The sequence below is a fragment of the Oryctolagus cuniculus genome, chromosome 17 (assembly GCF_051225735.1).
Source record: "Oryctolagus cuniculus isolate XC-2025 breed Fujian yellow rabbit chromosome 17, ASM5122573v1, whole genome shotgun sequence".
In the NCBI taxonomy this organism is placed as follows: Eukaryota; Metazoa; Chordata; class Mammalia; order Lagomorpha; family Leporidae; genus Oryctolagus; species Oryctolagus cuniculus.
In genome coordinates, this window is record NC_142883.1 from 28,138,539 (window position 1) to 28,143,105 (window position 4,567).

The following is a 4,567-nucleotide window of genomic DNA, read 5'->3' on the forward strand; positions in this document are numbered from 1 at the left end:
AATAGTGATATGGGAGTATGGGAGGAGAAGGTAAGGGTAGAGTGTCTAAGTTGATAGACCAAATATTAAAATGCTATTCAGCACTGTGCAGTTAACAACTGGAAACACTAAGCATGGACATATTTCAAAATTGGGAACTTCTTGGGAGCAAGATTGGACAAGAGACTGTTGAAACAGGAAAGTTGATTTTCATCATAAGCCATTGTAAACCATTGTGTCATAATAATCATCATCATCATTGTTAGAACACAAATAGTGCTTATTATATGATGTCTATTCTAAATTCTTTTTTTAAGGTTTATTTATTTCTATGAAAGTCAAAGTTACAGAGAAACAGGGAGACACACACACACACACACACAGAAATCTTCCGTCTGCTGATTCACTCCCCTGATGGTTGCAATAGCCAGGGCTGGGCTGGGCTGATGCTATGAGCAAGGATCTTCATCTGGGTCTCCTATGTGGGTAGCAGAGGCCCAAACACTTAGGCCCTCTTTCATTGCTTTTATCAGGCCATTATCAGGAAGGTGGATCAGAAGTAGAGTAGCCTGGACATGAACTGGTGCTGTATGAAATGTTGGCATCGAAAGCAGTGGCTTTACCCACTATGTGACAACACCAGCCCTATTCTAAATTATTTCCATTGCCATTATATTATATTTTTTTCTTAAAGATTAAATGAGGATTAATAAGTCCTGTGTGATAGAAGAGTTGTTACTGCCATTTTTCAGATGTGAAAACAGTTTTTGAACTCAAGAAGTATCTTCTGAAGTCTATGCTCTTCATTGTCACATCTTGATAGTACTTAAATAAAGAAAATAATGTCTGCAAGATAACTTAGCTTCAGTCTTTAGTGGCAGGAAAACATTCTCCCTTCTAAAGATTGTAAATTTTCTTTGATTACATAATAAAACATATGTAAGCTCTTATGGCAAGTTCCCTTTCCTGTTTTGTTTTGAAGCCTAGTTACCAATATATCACTCAATGTTAGTACACTCTTGGTTGACTTTCCATGGAAATTTTTAGTAAAAGATAAAAGATCTATACGATTTGAAGAGAAACCAGAGTATTGGTTTACTTTCTTATCTCATTTTATCTTTACCCTCTGTACATGTCTTTAAGATATCCAAAGTAAATAAACAAGTAAATGAACAAATTTGACAATAAAACATTTTTTGTTTACTTTTTTGTTTACTCTGATGATTTTATTTTATACTCAGGTAGAGTTAATAATTTCTTGCATTGTTATGACTTCTGTAAGAATATTCTCTGAGAATTCTAATATTCAAAGTAGTCATTAAGCCATCACTAATAAAATTTATGTGGTGTTGAAAATGCAACATGAAAATCTTTATTCAGGGTCTGTTAAAATTGAAGCATCATTTGTTTTTCACTAATGGAAGGTTTGTGAAACTGGTGGATTCTGAGTGGAAAGCTCTATGTTATCAAACCAATATCTGTCTCTCCAAAGCTATGGAAAAAAGGACAAGGACTGACATTTTCTCTATGAATTGATGCTTCCTAGTCATAGGAGAGTGTTCACATTATATACTCATCCTATCATTTTTGGGGATTAAACCATTTGTGAATGGGTGTATCCTTCAGCAGTCTAATGGGCTGCTATGCCTCCTAAGGGCTATCAAGATGTAACTGGTCACATAGTACCGGATCCTGAGCAGGATTGTCACAGAAACTCCAAAGAGAGGAGCACATGAACCTGATTGTGATCTAACTGATGGTCTCTGATATCCAATAACTCTCATTCCAAAAGAGATCATTACATTAAAGTAGGCTTTTGAAATATCTTCTTAAGGCACATATCTTGCCTTAAAAAATAGTGTTACTACTCCACCCTCCCTCCCCCCAACCATTGGTAGATTCTCAGTGTCTGGAAGCTATGAAAATGCTTATATACAAGTTTAAAAAACTGCCATTGAACATATACTTGCAGGCTCATTCTATTGCAAAACAAAGAAGTTTCCAGTCATTGCTGCAGAGCCAAATCCCAGAGGAGCTGAAATGTTAAGATGAGAGCAAACCATGCTCCATTTCACAATGCTTAAAACTTCAGTAGAAAAACTATGTTGATGCTCCTAACATATTCATAGGAGAAAATCTCAGAAGTGGACATGTAAGGTTTTGAAGTATGGTTATTATTTTTTAAAATATTTATTTATTTGAAAGTCAGAGTTACAGAGAGGGAGAGACAGAGAGAGAGAGAGAGATCTTACATCTGCTGGTTCATTTCCCTGATGGTTGCAATGTCCAAGGTTGGGGTACGCAGAAGCCAAGAGCCAGGAGTTGTTCTGGGTCTCCCACATGGGTGCAAGGGACCACTTGAGCCTTCTTCTGCTGCTTTCCCAGGCCATTAGCAAAGAGATGGTTTGGAAGTAGAGCAGCCAGGACATGAACAGGCACTCATAGGGAATGACAGGATAATAGGTGGCAGCTTTAGCCTCTATGCAACGATGCTGACCCCAACGTCTGAGTATTTTAAAGCAGTTGGTCTCTAGAAAAGCATTATGGGGGCTGGTGCTGTGGCTTAGTGGGTAAAGCCGCTGCCTGCAGTGCCAGCATCCCATATGGGCGCTGGTTCAAGTTCCGGCTGCTCCACTTCCAATCTATCTCTCTACTATGGCCTGGGAAAGCAGTAGAAGATGGCCCAAGTCCATGGGCCCCTGCACCTGCATTGGAAGACCCAGAGGAAGTTCCTGGCTCCTGGCTTTGGATCAGCTCAGCTTTGGCCATTGCAGCCAATTGGAGAGTGAACCAGCAGATGGAAGACTTCTCTCTCTGCCTCTCCTTCTCTCTCTGTGTAACTCTGACTTTCAAATAAGTAAATAAATTTTAAAAAAAGAAAAGCTTTATGTGAATGCTTTTAATTTGAATGAAATTAATTTACTGAACATAACTAGGAAGTAAAGTGAAATGACTATAATTAAAATGTAGAAAATTTTAGTTTTGGCTTACAGATTACCAGGCAAGGAGAGAAAAGATAATCAACATATTTTTGAATTTCTGCTCTAGTTGGGCACGTAATTCCTATTAACCCAAGCAATAATTTTGTAAAGTATGTACTTGTTATTCTTAATTTATAGCTTAACAAACCAAGTCTCACAGAAGTGACATAACTAAGTATGTTCAGTTAGGAAGTGTTGGAAACAAAAGTTTAACTAAAATCTCGGTTGAAAGTCTGATATTCCTGCTATCTTGAAGACTATTATTAGTACTCCTTAGCCCTAAAAATAATTAGGTAAATATCTTTTCTTATGGTTGATTCAGATAAGTGGATACAAAAAATAAAATAACATAAAAATCAATCTGTAGAAAAGATGGGAAAGATGTGAGTATGAGGTGTGAGCTGAGGGAAAGATTATACTAGTTTGATCATTGAGTTTACTTCATCATTGAAGAAAATGGCTACCATATACTAAACTACTTTTTGTATATGAAGGGCAATGAGATATTAGTTTTTCATAAATTTCTATAGAATTGGAAATTTGGATTTTGTTCTAAGGCCAGTAAGCCTGAAAATTAATCAATAGACTAATTTTGTTAAGCTTTAAAATAGGGAAGAGACAAGATCTGAGTAATGTTTAAAAAAAAATAAGGATTTTCTTTGGCTACAATGTAGAGAAGTAGGCAGGAATAGAAGCAGTGATGGGTTACTGGTTTTTACCATAGACCAGCAGTGGGGTATGTCCAACCCATTGGGGCTGAAAAAGGGCTGTGAAATCATTTGGTCTGGCCCTGCCAAGGCAACTTTAGGCAGGGCTTAAAATTCAATAAATGTATAATGGGCTAATTTTAAGCTGATAATTTTGTATGGCCAGCAAATGATGTTATAAATATCCAAATGGCCCTTGGCAGAAGAATGGTTCCCCACTCCTGCCATATGTCAGGTGATAGCGGGGCAGAGTATGGTGGAAGCAGTAAATGGAAAGTTACATATTTGTGGTGCTTATGGGAATATAGAATGGAAACAAGGCACTAATACATTATATAGGTGATGGACTCACAGAACAAAAGGAAGGAAACAGAGCTAAGTTTTAGTTTTCCAGCTTGCCATTCACTGAGATCAGAAACTTGAATTGAAACAAGTTGTGGAATGTAAGTTGGGAAATTCTGCATTGTTAATTATAGTGCTTTAAGTTAAAGCACAATTAATTCCCAGTTTTAATTCAAAAGTCTATGTATCTCATGGTCATTTGAGTATATTTGCCAAAAGATTTATCAGATAGAACCAGAAAATTTATAAAGGAGATTTCTGTTTATAGTTCCAGGGCCTGCTTCTGTGTTTCAAGTTAAATGTAATGCCCTGATAATGTTTACAAGCTTCAGAAAGTGGTCACTCCTTCAAAAACTTCATTCTTTATTACCATTAGTTTTGAAGAAGAGAACATTTTACTTAAGTAGACTTTTAAAACATAAATAATTTTATTTGTGAATAAAAGAACGAAGAGACTTAATTTGTGAATTTGTCAATGCAAGGGATGCAAATTGTGTTTATTATTTTCCTCAACCTTTGAAAATCATTGCTCCTTATAGAAGGTTAAATGTGTTTATA

General features: G+C 36.4%; 1 pseudogene; it reads right to left on the reverse strand.

The window, feature by feature from the left end:
• Positions 1-964: 964 nt before the first annotated feature.
• On the reverse strand, positions 965-1,070 carry LOC127484583 (U5 spliceosomal RNA; annotated as a pseudogene).
• Positions 1,071-4,567: the final 3,497 nt, after the last annotated feature.